Below are 19,118 nucleotides of genomic sequence, written 5' to 3' on the forward strand. Positions count from 1 at the left end.
CACACTGAGAATAACAAATATATCTTATACATCTATTAAATACACCAATTTTAGATTTACTATAATAGCATGTGGAGGATCAAGCAAAGGTGGGGCACTATGGGAAGTCTAAAGTCCAAGTTAATTAACGAGTACATTTGGTGGGTTGACCTTTTGGTTTTTGAATAAATTACAACCAGTAGTAAAAATATTAAAATCATGAAATTATGGTCTATACTGTTCACTGTTGATAGCCAAGAGAGGGACGAAGGGAAGAGGAGCTACCGTCAATGTGTTTAGAGCAACACAGTAACTCCAGGCTACCTTCCATCAATAGGAGATGGCTAGTGGTCGACATTGCTGATTGGTTATTGATTTTGCAAGAGAACATTTATGCTACCAAAATGGGATGCAACAGATTCCCTGATCACATTGACTGCGTAGAGAGCGTATTGATTTAATGTTAGCTTAGGTATTTAGCTAGTTAGCTTGCAGCGAGACTCCGTATTCCATATGTTTGCTCAAACAACAGCACAAACATGCTAAACTAGTGACAAACCATTGGACGGCAAGACATGTACACGTTCCACCACTCACAAGAGAAACCAACGGGAAAGAGACGATGAAAAGAAACATTTTTCATCTTCGTTTTAAAAAAATGTCTCAACTCATTTTAAGTGAAGGACCTGAAATCAAGGTTAAAGCGTCATGTGACCTCTAAAGTCCATATAGAAGTTTGAATATGTATGCATTGATTTCCCAGACTAGTCCATGCTGTCGCATTGAAGCTCTTCTAGCAAGTAAAAGCATGTGGTAATGTATTGCGAAACAGTATTTACAATATTATAGCTCCTTAGTGTTTTTATTGCCTTTTTTCAGCTGATTATTAGAATACAAATCAAATACAACTATATATAACTTATGATCTTAGCAACAGCAGCCAACGGTATTAACGTTATGTTTGAATACCTTTTAAATACTGAATACATTACCAAGAGGCCAATGGATTTAAGCCTTCTAACATGTGAAACCATGTCTATGTGGGAGTGATGGATGTAATTTAATGGCTCACATTAACTTGCCCGAGGGCCTCACTCTCACATCTTCAATCCTTTCGCTTTTTTTCTACCTCTACTGGAGCAGACCAACTTCTTAATTGGCATAATAATGTGATTAATTGCTTCCTTGTCATTGGGCCCACAGAGTTTTACACTGTAAAGAAGTATAAATCAGGCGTGTATTTACAAGCAATCAAATGTTCACCATCGAAAGGAACATATAAAACACCCAGCTGTGCAAAGTAATTGGTTCTGCTTTATTAGCGCTGTGTCATTAGTTGGAAGGAAAGACATTTAGATCAGAAGGATGAGTTGTTTTGGCATTTTTCATATTTTCGGATAAGCATTAATATGAAAACATCACGTAGTATATGACAGTCTTTCATTACTGCTGCAGTGATATTCAACTGTCCTTCAGATGGATTGTTCTTACATGAAAGTTGCCAAAGCAAGACATACATTCAGATTCCCCACTTAGGTTAATGACACTTCATCACTGCTGAAAAGTATAAAAAACATACTTTGTCGTCGCCAAGTTCATGTAAAGACTTTTTAATGTCTCCGTCAAGGGACAAAGGCGTCTCAATTTCATTACAAATGTAAAACAATGCAATGCTATTCACAAATACAGGCACACAATACAGTTTAAAGAACATTTAAAGCATGTTGATAATCAAACTCAGATTGTGTTTTCGACAGTGTTCAAGGATCCTTCTCACCGATGAGGATCCTTCCCTCTCGAGCTCATTTCTGCTCTCTGCTAATGAATCCTACTGCTGATGAAGACCTTTTTTTTTTTTAAAGATCTTTCTCTCTTTCAGCTAATAAGTGAAATAGGAAGATAAGAAACCCCAAAACATAGCATTCCCCAATCTGTCCCTCACCATATTACAAAATAAAGCACCAATTATCTGGATGTGGACTGTGGTAGTTAAGAACAAATGCTGATGAAGCTCTGATGTCTATAACGGCATCCAGGTGCTCGTGCATATTAAGGCACTTTATGGTCGCATAATTAAGGAGAGACGCTATTGTCTTGATTGGTGAGCATCTTGATTCCAGGTGGCAAACGATGTGCTAATGCATCCTTACAATTCAAGGCCAAGCTTGTGGCAGGCAGGGGAATTGGCGACAGCTCTTCTGAGGCCCGAGTATGGTTTTCAGTGAGAGGTTATTAAATCACATTATGTGCAATGATGTACTGTGTTTCAGTTCCAGCCAGGTGCCAGTGTGTTTTCTGTTTGTCGCGACAGCGCTGGAGACGTACTACAACGGTGCAGTCATGCACTCGTTAGTTTTGAACAAAAGGACCTCTCGCGGTGCTCCGGGTCAGTGAGCATTGCATAAGTATACAACATAACAAGGTCTAGGGCCACGCTAGTGGGCTCAGCAGCTTTACTTATTTCACTTGGAGCCCAAAAAGTCAACCGGGTGGTGCCGCTGAAGCAAAAGTCAGGACGATACTTCATCTCTGCATCTTTCTCGCATTTGTTGAGATGATTCAGTCGGACCTGTTGGTCATTTGCATTCAGACTCTTGGCACTATGAATAGTTGTACTGAACTCCATGGCGCCCAATAGTTAAAATTGCCATCTGCTACCTGGCAACCCGAGAGTGGCTAAAGTTCTGTGCCAAAATTAAGTTCCTTTTAGTATGTATCATTTGTGTCTAATGTTGTCATATTCAGATTATTTTTAGAACTATAAATCATCAACGTCAATAAATGCATCTTTCAATCTGGACTGTCAACTGTAAAAGCCGAATTACTCAAGGGCAGACGAAAAGGGGATTATTATGAATTCAGCAAAATCACCCTTTCTCAGCCCATCAATATTCTGTGGTTATGTGAGGAACCGGGCCCGGGCTTAACGAGGGAATCCAGGGGATAAATGATCAAAAAAACAAGACAGCTATTGTCCTTGAACTCTTAATGGCGTACTAATAGCACACGGTGTCAGAAATGATTTTAACAAGAGAGTCCAGAGTCAAACCTTTTTTTTTTTTTATCTCTCTGCCTTTGGACTTGGAGGAGATAAGGGCCTCCTCTCTCTCTCTCTCTCTCTCTCTCTCTCTCTCTCTCTCTCTCTCTCTCTCTCTCTCTCTCTCTCTCTCTCTCTCTCTCTCTCTCTCTCTCTCTCTCTCATCATCGCATTACCAATTCAGGCACGTCTTTTGCATATTCACCATCCAGTGTTTCCTCCTGCAGTCGGGATGAGGGGACTCATTATAGGAGAGAGAGTAGCAGGCAGGGGCCAGTGTGCATTGCATAGGTCACACTGTTTGCCAGGGACTCGGAAAAAGATCAGGAATGTCTGCTAAAAATAATAAAAAGCATGGGCTCAGCGCAACACGGACATTGTCAGCTCTCAGGTTTAAATTAAATAGAATCGATATCCTTTTTCCATGTGATTTACTTCATGTGGTTCGAAATGTATACTAGCCAGTTAGCACACAGTATCGTTGACATAATGCGCAAAATAGATATTTGAATAGTTTGAAGCGATGTGTTTTTTCAGGATGATTATTCAAATGTTTCATTTCGGCCATTTTGAGATGTTTCAAAACATGAGCACGCTGCAAACCAGCGTACCGCTATGCTCTCACTATCAATTCCTTGTCTCTTTTATGTCCTTCTTAATTTCCAGGCATTGGGTTGTTAAGATGTTTGAAATTGTGATCTTTATGTATCGATTCTCTTTTTTTTGCTCACCCGTGACTTTTCTTTTTTATTTCTGCTTCTTTCCTCCCGTCTCCTTCAAGACAAGAGACTGAAAATAGGGACGAGCGCAGCAGAAGAAGAAGAAAAAAAGAATTGGCCATGGCTGAGGGGATGATTGCTTCTCAAAGTGGTAAGCAGCAGACATTCACAGACTCTTAGCTGTTTTGTTCCTGAGACTCGTGTGTTCATTTTTGGATGATTTTTATACTTTGACATCAGTCCTGGTGCCTTAATTCTACACAAAAATGGACCAATAACAGAAAGTTCTCTGTTTGGTTAAGGTTACATGATTGTGACAGCACAACCAAGCATTTCTGATTTAATAATGGTTTTATTCCTGTTTCTATTCATCGTCCGTGCACAGTGAGAAAAGTCCCACCTATTACTTTATTAGTCCTCCAACCCAGAACCCTTTTTGAACGCACAACGTAATGAAGCTCTATACCTTCAGCTCGGTGACACTGAATCTGTTCAAGCCGGCCAGCTTCATTGGCTTCATATGCTCCTGATTTTCTCCCTGTTGCAACCTCTCTGACACACAACTCATTGCTGAGTAATGACTTGACTCTTCGTCAGTGCAGCCGCGACAAGGAGGCCAAAACAGTAGGATGCGTGCCAACTCGGGGAAAACAGGTTTACATTGTCACCCTGGAGTTTCTGTCACACTTTGTGCATTTGTTGAATTTGCAATGAGTCCATGAAGTCCTCACAGCTTCTAAAGAAAGCACTTATTCTAAATAAGTTATAGATATACAGCACGTATTGTGTAGTTCATGCGAGTCTTTCAGACCATTCAAGGAAGCTGTGATTAGTATATGCTTATTCACATTCATCATTATATTGAGTTTGGAATTTCTACTGTAACATTTACCCCAAGCTTTTTATTATATTAATAACATCTGAAGATATGTGTGACATTTGAGAGAGACCTAGCAGGGAACAATACTTGTATGATCTGCGTGTCACTGCATTACGATTCAGGCTTATGAAACGTGACATCACCTGCTCTTTTCATGAAACAACATGACCCTGTGGGTCCAAGGGAAAGCTGATCCCTCATTAATTTCCGCTCTAAATGCCTCTTTAAATATCAAGAGATAAAGGATATTAGTTGAAGGGAGGAAGAAGCCATTACAGACACATTTACACCCTGATGTCATTAGGACATTCTGCAAAGGTGTTCTCCCTGCAGACCGAACAACGACACACACTACTTAAGCCAGCAAACACTAAAAGATGGTGTGCGAAATGGCAGACAGAGACATGCTCCAAGGGCCCTTTTGAAATGCAGTAAGTTAGTTTGGCAGCATATACTCACTGTGGATATCAACGCTGTTAAATGCAGGAAGCACAGTGGTTGCCAATCTGTAATGTCACATATAATCTAATATAAACTGGCTTGATGACATCCGCATCGTGCATTTCACTGTTAAACAGCACAGAAGAGTGCATTCCCTTCAGGCGTGTTTGTTTTGCCCGGCATGTTGAGTGCAGATCCATCATATCTTAAGCCAATTTCAGCATTCATGCAAGAAAAAGAAGATCGTCTTGACACAACTTTTAATTTACTTCTTCTGTCAGAAGCCACATACACTTGTGTGTACGTCTGTGTGCACGAACTCGAGTGTAGGCGCGACCGTGCAGGCAAGTGCGTCTGCATCTGTGTTTGGGGGGGAGAGAGAGAGAGATGGGAAAGCAACAGAGGTGATGTTGTGTGAAGAGACGGAAGAGATGGGAGGCTGCAGACAGATAGTGTTGTTCCCTCAGCATCACCATTAAATCTTAATCTCCTGGCCCCTCGTGGGAGGAGCCAGCCGAGCATGGGATTGTGTTTTGCATCTAAATCAAGACGTCGCGTTCCTTCCGAGGGGGCTTTATTGAGACAAAGTTTGATGTGTCTGTTTGCAACTACACACGGAGCTGGATGCACAGGCTGATCACACAGCTGCTGCTGTTTGTTCTCAAGTCTCGTTCAATGCAGACGCCTCATGAACTATTACATGTCTAATCAATTAAAGAGAAAAAGGGCCGGAGCGAAACTCCGAAGGGCGTGTTCAGTAGTTAAGTTTCGGCAGATTGCGTCACGGGGGAGTTTTCATGGCAGTTGATACCACCTTACATGTTCAAGACTAACGTGTCACTGATTTACAGTATCAATGCAGTTGCTTGCTGAGCAAATGTATTCTATTCAAATAAAGCAGCTATTGGTTCATTTCTTTTCTCCTCTTTTGTATTGAAAGACACATATCAAACTTGTAATGATGCTAGATACTACAGGACTGGTATAAAATCCACTTGCTATCAGAATTGTTAATGAATGAATGAAAAATACTTTATTAATCTCCAAGGAGAAATTTTTTAAGAGTTGGGCATTGCCTACAAACTGCCCTACAGATGTGGTTAATATTTGAAAGACGTACACACCTTTGAGTATTTTAAAAGTAAAAATGATGTTTGAGGAGATTATGGATATTGTTGCTCTAAAATAGTCAATGTAGTGTTTCAAAATGTTATTTCAGGAGCACAGTCTCAGAAATATTGTTTCCGAAAGGGCTTCTTCCTGAAGCAATGAGATTCTTCCCACAACAATTTACTTCTGAAGAACCTTTTCAGAAGACAGGTTTGTGTGCATTCTGCATCCACGATAAGGAAAACATAAGGCATATTTATTTCAGTTTTGAGAGTGCTAGTAATTTAAATGTCTTGTAACCTGCGGCAGTCTGATACAAATGTACCTGTAACAATATGATGACGGTACTTCTGTCTAAGGCTGCACCCACCAGTTCCCATGTTTGCACCGTACAACACATTTCATTTCCCTGTGAACATTTCCACAGTTAGCTAATTGTGATTAAGTCACTCAATACAGAACGTCACGTCAAGGCCCATTGCGTCCCTTTAGCGTCTCTTCTGAGATCCGTCTTCATTCATTGTCATATCGAGCAAATCTTCAGTTTCTCAGAGATCAAACGTAAACACACCACCTGGCCCTTATCGCGAGGAGGCGTGCCGCTTCCCCGTCCGCTCTCAGCAGGAAATTGCCCTTACTTTGGCACCACTTTCCCGTCTTATCAGTTGGGAGAATGGGGTGAGCAGCACAAGGTGTACGTGGCATTTCAAAATGCCTTGGGAGTCGCGCCTTAAATTCTCACCTGCCACACATAATTTATTGTGAAGCTACACAAAAAAAAACTGTGACCGCTTTTAATTATGGTCAAGGCGATGTACGAGTATTTCTCCAGAGGAATTAAAGAGGCTCGCGCTGACATTTGCAGATATAAGACTGGATGATTTCTTTTTTTTTTTCCCCCCGTTGTCTTTGTTGTTGTTTTTTCTCCAATGGAGTGCTACATTTCCCCCCAACATCAATTGGATACGGTATTATTAGATCTGGCTGCTCACTTTGAGATATGAAAGAGAAAAATAATCTCTCTGAAAGAGGTAGGCTCTGACAGCACATTGAGGCGTAATGGAAATCCTGGCTGCTGTTTCAAAGAGAGAACGCAGTAAGAGGGCTGGTTTGGAGAGGGAAGCCTGCTCGCTGCAGATATAATACAAGGATAAACCTACAAGGATGCTACACTCATTGTACTCCACCGAGTTGCGATTTATTATGGATATGTTTTTTATAGTTTGGTTCTCCCGACGCTGCTCCTTTCGCATTGCTTGGAGGCAAAGACACCCTCTTGATTATTGGATGAAGCTAATTCAGTGAAGGGTGCAGACGAGACGATGTACAGGACCTGAAAGCAATGCATGTGCTGTCGCTGGGTTTGATTTTTTATTTCTTCGTGCTGACTGTGATATGTCAGAAATTCCCATTTTTAAGTAAATATTCCACTTTTTCTCTCTTCATAATGAGGACAGTTGGTGTACGAGAGACATGGATGCTTTTTTAGGTTTTAGTGAGACACACAGAATTAATAGTGTCTATTATAATTTCTCTGCTGTCCACATGCCTCATTATTCTTGGTAATACAGTCATATCTCCTTCTAGTTTATGGATTCATCACTATTTTCTCATCCCTTCCTTCCAAGCATATCATTTGAAGTCTGCCAAATTACACTGTGTTGTTGGTATTGTTGTGGAACAGCACAACTTCTCCCTTCTGTGTATTTTTGTATACAAACTTTTTTAATAATTTGGGAGTGAGGACCAAATAATATGGATGTTGTGTCCAACACATATCACAGGACAGGTTTCTGACAGTAGATGACCTAACTAGCTTCCAAAAGGTGGAACTTCCCATGAACAGGTTCATGACGGTTTACTGCAGTCCAACATACTTTATGGTAACGTTCAGTGTGCTGGAAATCATGACAGCAACTAACTAACTAGAAGATTGCAACAATTATAGGTTATGGTTAAGTACAGGTAAGTAGAGAATAAACAGTAAAGGTAGTGTTCATTTATAAAATATTGTATGTTTAAATATTGTTGGTGCCTTTGGGCCTTTTCTTTGTCAGGATACACCTCCATTTAAATTAAAACGGTGGTAAAATGAACCTCAAGAGAATCCTATAATTAAATAAAAAGGCTGTTGTGTTACCTGACTATTACTGAGGGGTATGAGAACACATCTCTTCAATACATGTTATTTATTTATTTTTTCCTTTTAATATGATTAACTATAGTAACATCTTTGTTGATACGGGTCAATGCATATTTATATAAAGTAAATGGCAAAAAAAAAGTGTTTTCTTCAGCAATATAACGTTAATACAAACACAAAATGAAAAGCACAACAAGTCATAACACAAAATATAGATTTACGAGGTAAAAAAACAACAACTAAATAAGCAAATCCTATTTTTATACCTTTTTATAACATAAAGGTCTTGATTTCAACCAGAGCGTTTTATCATTTAGTGAAATATTTGATGTCTTTTATTTTGTTGAAATAGTTTCCTGACAACGTCAAAAAGCCTCGATGCAATAAACACATGTTATGTGGTTCTTTCATGCATTAAAACCTAAAACGGGTCAGGATCGACCCTAACACAAGAGGAAGGTTCAATGGCATACCGGTACCCATAATCCTGAGACATGACTCTTCATCAGGCCGCCACAGGTGTTCAAAAGTTCTCCCGGCGCGTTAATGTCAAGTCATTTTGTGTCACCAGTGTTTTTAGAGCAGGTGTCGCACTTTTCAGAGGATGGATTTGCCATTGTTGAATATAGTAGTATTGTTTAGTATGGCTAACCTTCCATTATTTACTGACATTGTCCTCAAAATGCTATTATGTGCTTATCACATGCCAGCAGTGATCAGAATTGTTGGCCTTGATTAGAGAATAGTCACCCCTTTTGTTACTGTCAAGAATGATCAAGAGGAGACAAGGTTCGCTAAGTGAGTGAACGTGACTGGGAGCGCCACCACCATCATCTCTGTAAGTCAGCGCCACTCATCTCTGAGAGAACATATTAACATGCTGGCGCGCTGTCGTCCCCGGTGCCCCTCAGATGCTGCTCATTCAGGTCTTTCACAAAAAAACACAGGCGGGAAGGGATCTTAAATGTCAGTCTCAATATCACCGAAGCCATAATTAAGAATGAGCTGGCAGAAGGACGCGTACTCCTGTGTGCCGGTTCGATGGGTCGTCTCGTGTCAGGGATATCACGCGTTGCAATATCAAAACCTCTAAGTGTATCATCAAAGTAACGGTATCCATTACATCATGTGAAAAGACCATGAAGTCTGAGAATGTAAAGAGCATGAATTATGCAAAGTCCAAAACTATTTCCGTTCTTTGCCTCGGTGCGCCACTACTGGTACGTGACCTTTGCAGATGACAGACGTTGAAATGGCAGAACATTAACCTTTTGGCTCTTTGTGTACACAACATGTAATCTGTGTTTCAGAATCTGTTTTATGCGCTCTCATCGAGAATGTGCAATATAGAAATGATTGTAATTATATATACCATGATGGAGCATTTGATCCATTTAACCCACTCCTACTCAACTCCACGCCTCACTCGTCCTGAGACTGGATTGATTGATACCTTATTTGTTATTATTTCAGGAATTCATTAACAATTTTGATAATCATTTTCCAATTATTCAAGATTATAAAAAGCACCAAATAGGAAACAGGGAAATTGATGATAACTCTTGATTTAGTGAAAACGGAACAAATGCTGATTCTGGTGATTAATCAATAAATTAGTACATCGACTGAACAAAAAAAATCCGTCAGTCAATCACTGATAGATTTATAAGCGACAATATTATGAGCTGCAACGTATGACACAACACTTCGCAGACCAACACTTGTTCATGTATTTTTCATTCCTTCATGTATCAGGACACGACTGACTCTCCACTGGGCCTCCATGTTGGCACGAGCGAGGGACATCGGGCAATTTGTGCTGCATCTGCACGGCCTCTATGAATGCAAACTGGTATTCATGAAGGAACGGGCCGCGAGTCAGGAGACGCTTTTGAAGATATTAGAGGTGAATAAAAGAGGGCAGAAACCAGGTGTTTACGAGATGTTCCTGTTGAAGACGTTGTCCTCTCACATAGCCCGCAATTACTGCGAACTGTAACAACAGAGTGCATTGTGGGTAATCAACGGCTGCTCCCCCCGTGGCTTTCCTCCTCTCGTGTTTGTTTGTGTTTTTCTGTTGTTGTCCTTACAGGAAATGCAGGGCTTCTAATTAAGTCTTGGAGGGGGAGAAGGAGGGCGCCTTAGTCGGCCAACTGTGAGCGGCTATCGCCAGCTCAACTTCCATGTTTAATTTACGCGCGCTCTATTATTTATGGATGCCGTAAACCGTGTGTGTACGCAGCTTTATGCAAACTTTAAGTCCGCGCAGTGTTTTGGGAGTTTCGGACGGAGAAAGAAAGATGAAAATATGAAGTTTGAAGCAGAGTAAGTACATAAATGTGGTAGGGTCAGTGTAAGTGTGATCCGTCTGACGCAATGTGCTTCCCTGTCATCGGCTCCATCCTTACTGAATTATGCATGAGATATTTCCCACAGAAAAGCTCCCGTCTACATCTGTAGTATACAAACACACGCGTACACTAAACTAACAGGAGGATTTTTTGTTTGTTCATTCTCGGTTATCTTCAATGTACACATAACTTCTACATACTTAACTCACTTCAATACACGCTGCGTGTTATATCATGTTGAAGGCATGCATTTCATTCTAAATGAGGAAAGCAAACCCTTTTCAGCTTTGAAATGTGCCTTCAAAGGTGTTTTGTACATACACACACAGCCTACATACATCTGGTTAAGACCTTGTCACTACAAACTATATCAGCAGCAGCAGCAGATGATGATGATGATCAGGGCTGAGAAGGTGGATGAAGTAATAACACTCATGACCTCGCTGCTTACAGTGGCCAACAGGACCGTTTTTCTGTTCCCTCAACCTTTAATGTGCAGCGATGCGGTTCTAACCCGCTGGATGTTGTGCAGGAGGCAGAGCCAACTGAAGGCTAGATCCAAACCTAAGAAAACCTGCTTGGACCAACAGGTGTGACTGGGAAGGATGGTCTGGATTTAAAGAAGTGGACTTGCAAGGAAAATACAGATTTCCTGGAATATTTTCTCGCAACACGGCTGAAACGGAGTGTGGATACAGATGACTAGTTGGAAGGGATCTGGCTATGCACAGAGTTATCGAGGGAAGGAGACATAAAACGTTAAGCTATAGGGTGCTCAGTACATATGTAACGTTAGTTTAACAAGGGTACATCTGGAGTGCTGGCTTTTGGTGACAGGGAAACCTGGGGTGCTTAGTTTTTTCATAACATTCTAGTGTCAAGTAATTATGCTACAACAACTATTGGTGACTTCTGAAGTGAACTCTGAGGGAGTGGACAGTTAATGGTTTGTGTGACGCATTTGGTTGCCTCTTTAAGATGTCTGTCTTTATTAAGAACTTCTACTTGAGTAAAAACAATGGATTTGTGCTGAGTTTAACAATAAAGAGCCGTTTGAAGAGGTCAATTAGTTGTGTGTGAAAAACTACATTAAAAGTATGCAGCATGTTTCTTACAGGAATATACCCACAGAAACCCATTTCTTAATCTCAGAACCCATAATCCTCTGGGAGTAAGGTGATATATTTTGGGGGAACCAGTGTCGCTTGAGGATATCTGGGCCACGCCTTCATTTTTCCGTGCGCAGCTCGTTTACATTCACATGTGCAAGTTGAGATACACGACTTAAGTCGAGAAAGCGTCAATTTTCCCCACTACTGGACTCAATGATTATCTTATTTCATCTAATTGTATACCCATAGCAATCTTAATCTGCATCAGACAGCAGCAGGTGGGTGGACAGCATTTTGACCGATGTCTTACCTTCATTCAACCAAAGCCTGCTCAAACGCAACCAACTTACCAAACTCTACATGTGGATGCACAACCGGTTTATAAAGATCACCCATCTCGTAACACTGCAAATATGTACATATTGGAATAATTCCATCAGTGAGCCGTGGGCTCCCTCATAATTGTGTTATCTCATTAGGCTACACAGAAAGAACAGACATCAACATTCATCTCAATGAAAAATCTTCTAAACTTGAACTGTAAAGCTTGCTGGCCCAAATGTAACATGACATAGAAACATAGTTAACTATAGTAGTTACCCCCCGCGCTCCCTATCACACCACAGCCAACTAGTTAATAGTATACTGCTGACAATTTACATGTACAGCCACAGATCGAGGTAAACATGCACACATTACTTTTGAATTGGATAGAGTCATACGAATAGACATGTCAGGGTTTCACCGTCAAAATAGATTCCCACTGTAGCGCTTATGTAAGAGAAGCCCCGTGCTGGTGAATTCACTGTGACTGGCTGGAAATGCTGATAGGTAAAGGGCCAATGGAGCAACCGCAATGAAACACACAAGCCGACGTCACGCAGGGAATTAGACTGAGAGGAGCAATACTGCACCTAACAAGCTTCCAGCACTTTGAATACGGTGATTGGGAGGGAAGCAGTTTCCTAGACAGGAGCAGCGGACCAACAACCTTCAGTCTTGTATCCTATGGCCCCTGTCCAAGAAACACACACACACACACACACACACACACACACACACACACACACACACACACAGAACAAGGTGAGAGAAGGCACTTAAGGCCTCTGCTTCAGTGGAGCTGTATCCGACAGGTTGTACTGGATACCAAAACATCCTACAATGTATGTTGTTTTTTTTTTAATGGGAGCATTTCTTTCGTAATAGTAAGTGGTTTTAAAAAGGTCACCTTATTAACATGATCACTACGCGTGTAATTCCTCTAGCTCGACCCGATCTATACGTATGTAAGCCATGTATCACTGTGAAGGTACTGTAAGTATAGCAGTTTGATTGATGGTTGCCTCAATCTGCCACACTCTGCCCTGCTAGTTGCTTGTTCATCCCACCTATGCGTCAAACAAGATGTCTTCCTTCCTACTAGTTTAGAAAAGTCAGGCTCAAAATGTGTAATGAGCAGTTAACTAAAGTATGTACTCTTATGTACAGTCAGAAAGGCGAAATAAAGGAAAGGCAAAGTAGCAAATGATGATATTAAAGAAGGTGGAACGCCATGTTTACATCAACAATCAGTTCACTATCAGATATGAATCCAATAAATATTCCATATATTGACTAAAGGATTTATCAAATAATCATGTAATCTCTAATTCAGACTGTAAAACATCTCCTGAGGTTGTTATCACAGATACTACAGTCAATGTGCTGCACTAGTAGTTGTGGCTCTTTTGAGCATACATTAAATTACAGTTGCAACCAAATACCTTTCATAAACACCAACATATTAGATATATGGAAGGTTATAAAACCTGAGTTTCCGACTGGAGGGCTTTGCATCTATGATGCCGGCATCCACCACTAAGTGGCCTTGAGCAGGTGACTGAACCCCCCCACGGCTGCTGCAGGGACTCTGTACTCTGGCTGACCCTGTGCTGTGATCCCTCTGATGAAATGCATATCCATTTGTATGTATAACCTGGCATGGCTATGCAAAGAGATTTATTCTTGAACTACAACAAAGGCACAAGTGATGAATACATTGTGGGGAAATGAGCCTATGTACACACTGCCACCATCTCTGCAGGCACTCGCGCACCCAGCTGCTTACAAACTCTGCACCGCGCGTAAATACGACAATATTGCTACATTTTAATAGCTCATTTAAACACGAGGAGGGACCCCTCTCTCTGCCGTCACCCTGTTTCACATCAGGAGTCTTCTTCCTTCAGGATGGACGAGCTCTTATCGAGTTACAGGGAAATTTACAATGCAGGTATCTCATGAGACTACGTTTTATGTGTTCAATCGGGAGTTGGAGTGGTCTTGAGCGATGGGGCTAGGTGAGGGAGTGGACTTCATTTTAACGCCTGACTGAAGGTGAACCCGACCTCTCGTGCGGGCCGGAAGGACAGTTAAACTCGGAGCAGTGTAGCATACACAGCAAGTTCAGCGGCTCTTCATTACCCCAGGGAGATGGTCTAGGAACACTGCCAGGCCGAGGCCATTATCAGTTTGTTGGTACAGGTGATTATGGTTTACTCTACCATAAAAATCATATAGTGCGCTGCACTCATCCTTAACTATATATCGTTTGCCAGCCGAATTTCCAGATATTATTTTCATGAGTCACTCTCCTTCATGTTCAAAGAGGCCGTTCTGTCTCTTTCACTGAAAGGCATACATACAAGTATTATGTTCAGGTGTTTTCTAGATAGATGAGTAGATAGATAGATGGCAGTGAAGGGTATCCACATAAAAAAAAAAGCTTTCTAGTCAGTAGCTTTAATGAAAAATGTAACAAAAGAAGCCTATTTGGAAATAAACAGGGCCAAATGTGACATTTAAAACTAGTCAGTAAATAAGAGGAGGCAAAGCATGCTGGGATGCAGAGGGGCGCAAAGAAATTGGCCATTTGTCAGCTCGGATAAGGTCACTATGTAGCTTGCAAACAGCACAGTAATTGACTGCAGTTGAGATAATGGCTAATGGTGGCTCCAATGAAAAGCCATGAAACTTATAATGATGTTCCAAGCTTATTACGTTATTTCGAAAACAAATGAACGTCATCACCGGCGCCATCATCATAATTAAGACACTGCGGCCCGCAAACGGCTGGAGAGGTGTCCCGAACCCCAGACGCCGCTCTGAGGATCGCTCCATCTGCGTGCTGTGTCACTCTGGTGAGAAGGCGATCGAGATAATCACTGTGCGTGGACTGAAAATGGAGATAAGAAGGTATTACAATATCCGAATTTACGGACTGATAAGCACAGGGTTTCTGGTCCGAGCCACCGCGCAAAGGGGAAACTTTCGGCATCTCGCATGGCATGTGGCACATATGCACAGCTGTGGGTAGCATTCTTGATAGCATTTGCAATGCCTGGATGAACGCGTTTGAGATGGACCCTAATTGCTTTTACACACACATATTTCAGTCATATTGTGGGATACATGGAGAGCGCTTGACTGCGGGGGAAAAAAAAGAAGCATATTAAAATATTCATGCGTGTCACATTACGAATAAAGACTTGCAGCAAGTGGCCGGAGAGCTCATTCCTATTGATTCACACCGTGTTAGCATGCCGCAGTATGTGAGCCATTTCCACCATTGTTGTCACAAACACGTAGTCGTACTATAAAGAGATGTTTTTTTTTCGATGGGGCAACAAACATCCCTCCAGCTGCACAATGAAGATTACTAATTATTACCACATACTGTAAAGGAATTATTACCTGCTGTGCATGACCCTCCTGGCAAGCAATGCATGAAAGCTACTCTCACGGCTTGGAACTATCTTGGAGTCTGGATGAATAAAACCAACGCTGAGTTTCTGTCTGCATAATTAGTATTGGCAACTATTGTTGAACATTGCAAGGACTGTCTCTGAGTCATAGTGTATGTCATCCATTAATTAAACCCTCAAATCATCATATATATTTATATATATATATATATATATATATATATATATATATATATATATATATCGATATATATATATAAATATATATATTGATAAAAAATATATATATATCGATATATATATATATATATAAATATCCATATACATATATATATATATATATATATATATATATATATATATATATATATATATACATATACATATATATATATAGATATATATATACATATATCTTATGACAGTTAAGGTGTTACGGGTGGTAAATTTGATCTTAAAATGGCTGCAGCTCACCATGTGGTCAACGAGCTGAGCTAGCAACTACACTAATCAGACTAAACTATCATTTTCTTTACATTACAAGTAGATTTAAATAAAAATTAAAACAGTTTCCCAATCTTTTATGCGTTATGGGGATGTAGGGCTAAGCTTGACGGACCCTGTCTAACACATAAAAACAGCACTTAAACAATGTCAAATCACTTGTCTGCTCTTGAGCTTGACTCCTGCAAGGATTCGAATGATGTCACTTCCTTTCTGTGATGTCATTTAAAGCAACAGTGCATTCTTAATAGGCAGAAACTGTAAGCATTACGGGGTTGTAAGACAAAATGGGGGACATGCACAAATAATGACTTTTTGCAAAAAATATAAATTTGTTTTTAATAAATATTATATAGTGTCAGGGGCATAACTTTAATACTCAGTATGATACAGGTTTTGTTTGGAAATAACTTTTTTAAGTTAAGTTTAATGCAAATTCTATGTTGGTCTTGAACTTTTTGAACACATTTTTTTTACATCTTTTGAAGCTCATGAAATGCTGTGGACTCAAATGGCATCCGTTTTGCAGAATATTGTGATGGGAAGAATGTGCTTGTCCATGCAGAAGATTGAAGAAACCTTCCATTTACTTTGTTTAATGGCTATTTACCTATAGAGTACAGTTTTTAATTGCAATTAATTCAAATACATAGTTATTCAGGCCAGTGCTTGTGTATGATGTGACAATCGGTCAACTTGGGTTTCTCCAGAGGACTCAATGAAACCATTGAGCTTCAAACAATAACAACATATGTTTGATCGCTTCTGGCTCGGGTTGTTGACCAGCTAGAAGGCTGCGGTTTGGACCCACGTCTTCAGCTGAACCAGAGCTTTGCGTCGCTGTAGTCCCCAAATAAGTGTTTTTCTTTGCTACAGCCAAGATTCAAACCCAGGTCTCCCGTGTCCAAGGCTAACACCCGATCCATTCACCCACGATGTTATGCAACGACTAACTTTTTCAAAAAGTGGGGCCCATGGTCAATAGTGCAGAGGTCTGCGCAGCGGTCCCATGACCACAAGGTAGTTGGTTCAATCTCCAGCACCTCCATAGTTGACACTAACCAACGAGAGAGAGAGGGATGGATGGATGGATGCTGCCTAAGGGCAAAGCCACACATCAAAGACAAAGAGCTATTTATGAATGAATAAAAGTGAATCCCAGTTCATTTATGAATCCAGAAAGGTTTCTCTGTTTCCTGATTGTGGCAGACAGATAATATCAGTACTTGATGTATTAACAGCAAAAGTATAGTACAGCTCAAGGAAACTGTGACTGTTAATTAATAGATCTTCAGCCTTCATCCAAACATTGCAGATTTAATTAAGACGGTCATGCCAATCTGCCACGTGTCAGTAAGATGCAACCTTTTAGTTGTGGTGGTGGAGAGGCTTTGCTTGATTAATTCATTCATTTTGTTGCATTACCTTCGTATATGTGTTGTATGTCTTGAGCAGCATCGAATCCCTCTTGCCTCGCACAGTACACGGTGCCCTTCCTTGTTTGGTCATGCGGTACTACGCTGGTGCTTTAACAACATCACATCTGCTCCATTCATCTATTCATTTTTTATATCCAGCATATAAAAACAGTCCATCACTAACTTGTAAGATTCATTTTGGAGCTGGTTGGCTCATCAGACATAAATAACTCAAATAAAAAACTGATGACGCCGGTGTTTTGACTTTTTATTTTTTCAGATGTGGTTTCAGAAGCGAGACCATAAAGTGTAACCCCTCCTCGACTTTTCCTCTCTACTTACCGCCATCCACCTCCACCACGACACATGTTCAAGTGTATGCAGATTAAACCAGAAGAAGAAACAATATATATATTTGATGCAATGCATAATGACCACAGAATCTCAATGGACATACCAAGGTGATGTGTACTGTTGTGAACCCTGAGGCCAGAAAACATAAGCCCGATAGAATGGAGATCATTTTTTACCGTCACTCCATTTCATACAATTTATATTTGACAATAGTTTGCAAAAGGCCATGGTATGTTGGTTTGTGATTATCACATCTAAAAGGAGTCGGACCAAACCAAAACCCCGAACTGACATATAATCACAACCTACCATGGCTTGTTATGAGCTATTGCTTTTATAAAAACTGTCATGTCCTGCAATTTGAAAGTTATATGCACTCATATTAAAAATACTTTGCTTTTTGAATAATAGATAACAACGTTAGGGGTCACATGCTGCTTCCTCATATGGAGGCGGTCCATATATGCACACTAGCAGCTAGAAGTCTCTTTTTTCCCACAGTGTTAAATTAATTTAATTATTTGGATATGTATGCACATTATCTGTCGGCTGCCATTGATTGTGCGACCACTGATTAGTTATATATAACTTTAATAACTGCTCGTATCAGGCTTTCATCGTTTTGTTAGGTATTCGCCGGTCCCTAAGTCTACGCCTCAAGTGCAGAGGAAGTAGACGTCACAGATGTCGTGTGCGGTTGTTGTAACACAGCTGTGAACCAATCAGAGTGCTAGATTTGAACAATGCATTCAACATGCCCAAGGAATGTATGAAGAGGACAGATGCCTTCTGCATTGTCTCTGCGGTTTGGGTTGTTTATGTTTTGGTTGTCCACTCTACTCCATAAAAAAGTGAAACCACAGAGATGAACAGTTCCTGCCTGTTTTTGTTAGTCCTGCTGTCGTGATTGTGTTGTCAGTCTTGTCAAAACTGCAGCTGTCAAAGCAAGCTTCTATTTAATACCGTCACTTTGGGAACATTTCCTGGCTGCACCCTTGGCGCCCTCAAGGTCTTAATAACTAGCTTTTGTCGCTGCTGAGAAGGATGAATAGTGCTGGTGCCAGGCAGCCCACTCTCCATGGCATCCTTATCTTTCAAGTTGTCTTTCCCGGCCTTGTTTTAATTAGATTAAAAGTTGGGTGCACCTCTGGGGAGAAACTGCAGGGCCGGGCTGGCGCCCGAGCCATTGTGTTCAAAGCTCTTTTTCTTTTTTTTTATTCTCAAAGGCTGCCAAGTCTTCCCTGTTTTTCTGCTGGGGTGCTTAGGTTGCTCAAACTGTGCTCGGGTCAAACATCACGCAAACTTGTTGGCATTGGCAATGTTT

At 40.7% G+C, this 19,118-nt stretch overlaps 1 protein-coding gene across 3 annotated transcripts in view; it reads left to right on the plus strand.

Moving 5' to 3' along the window:
* lingo2 (leucine rich repeat and Ig domain containing 2) overlaps positions 1–19,118 on the plus strand; it is a 200,079-nt gene that overhangs the window by 115,369 nt on the left and 65,592 nt on the right. For all 3 annotated transcript variants that reach the window (XM_068595438.1, XM_068595437.1, XM_068595439.1), the window contains exon 4: positions 3,798–3,886. The gene's annotated coding sequence lies outside the window, so the exon portion shown is untranslated. The remainder of the gene's footprint in view (positions 1–3,797; positions 3,887–19,118) is intronic.

This window comes from Clinocottus analis, unplaced genomic scaffold, assembly GCF_023055335.1.
Source record: "Clinocottus analis isolate CAN_PGR_092001 unplaced genomic scaffold, fCliAna1.0.p SCAF_10, whole genome shotgun sequence".
Classification (NCBI taxonomy): domain Eukaryota; kingdom Metazoa; phylum Chordata; class Actinopteri; order Perciformes; family Cottidae; genus Clinocottus; species Clinocottus analis.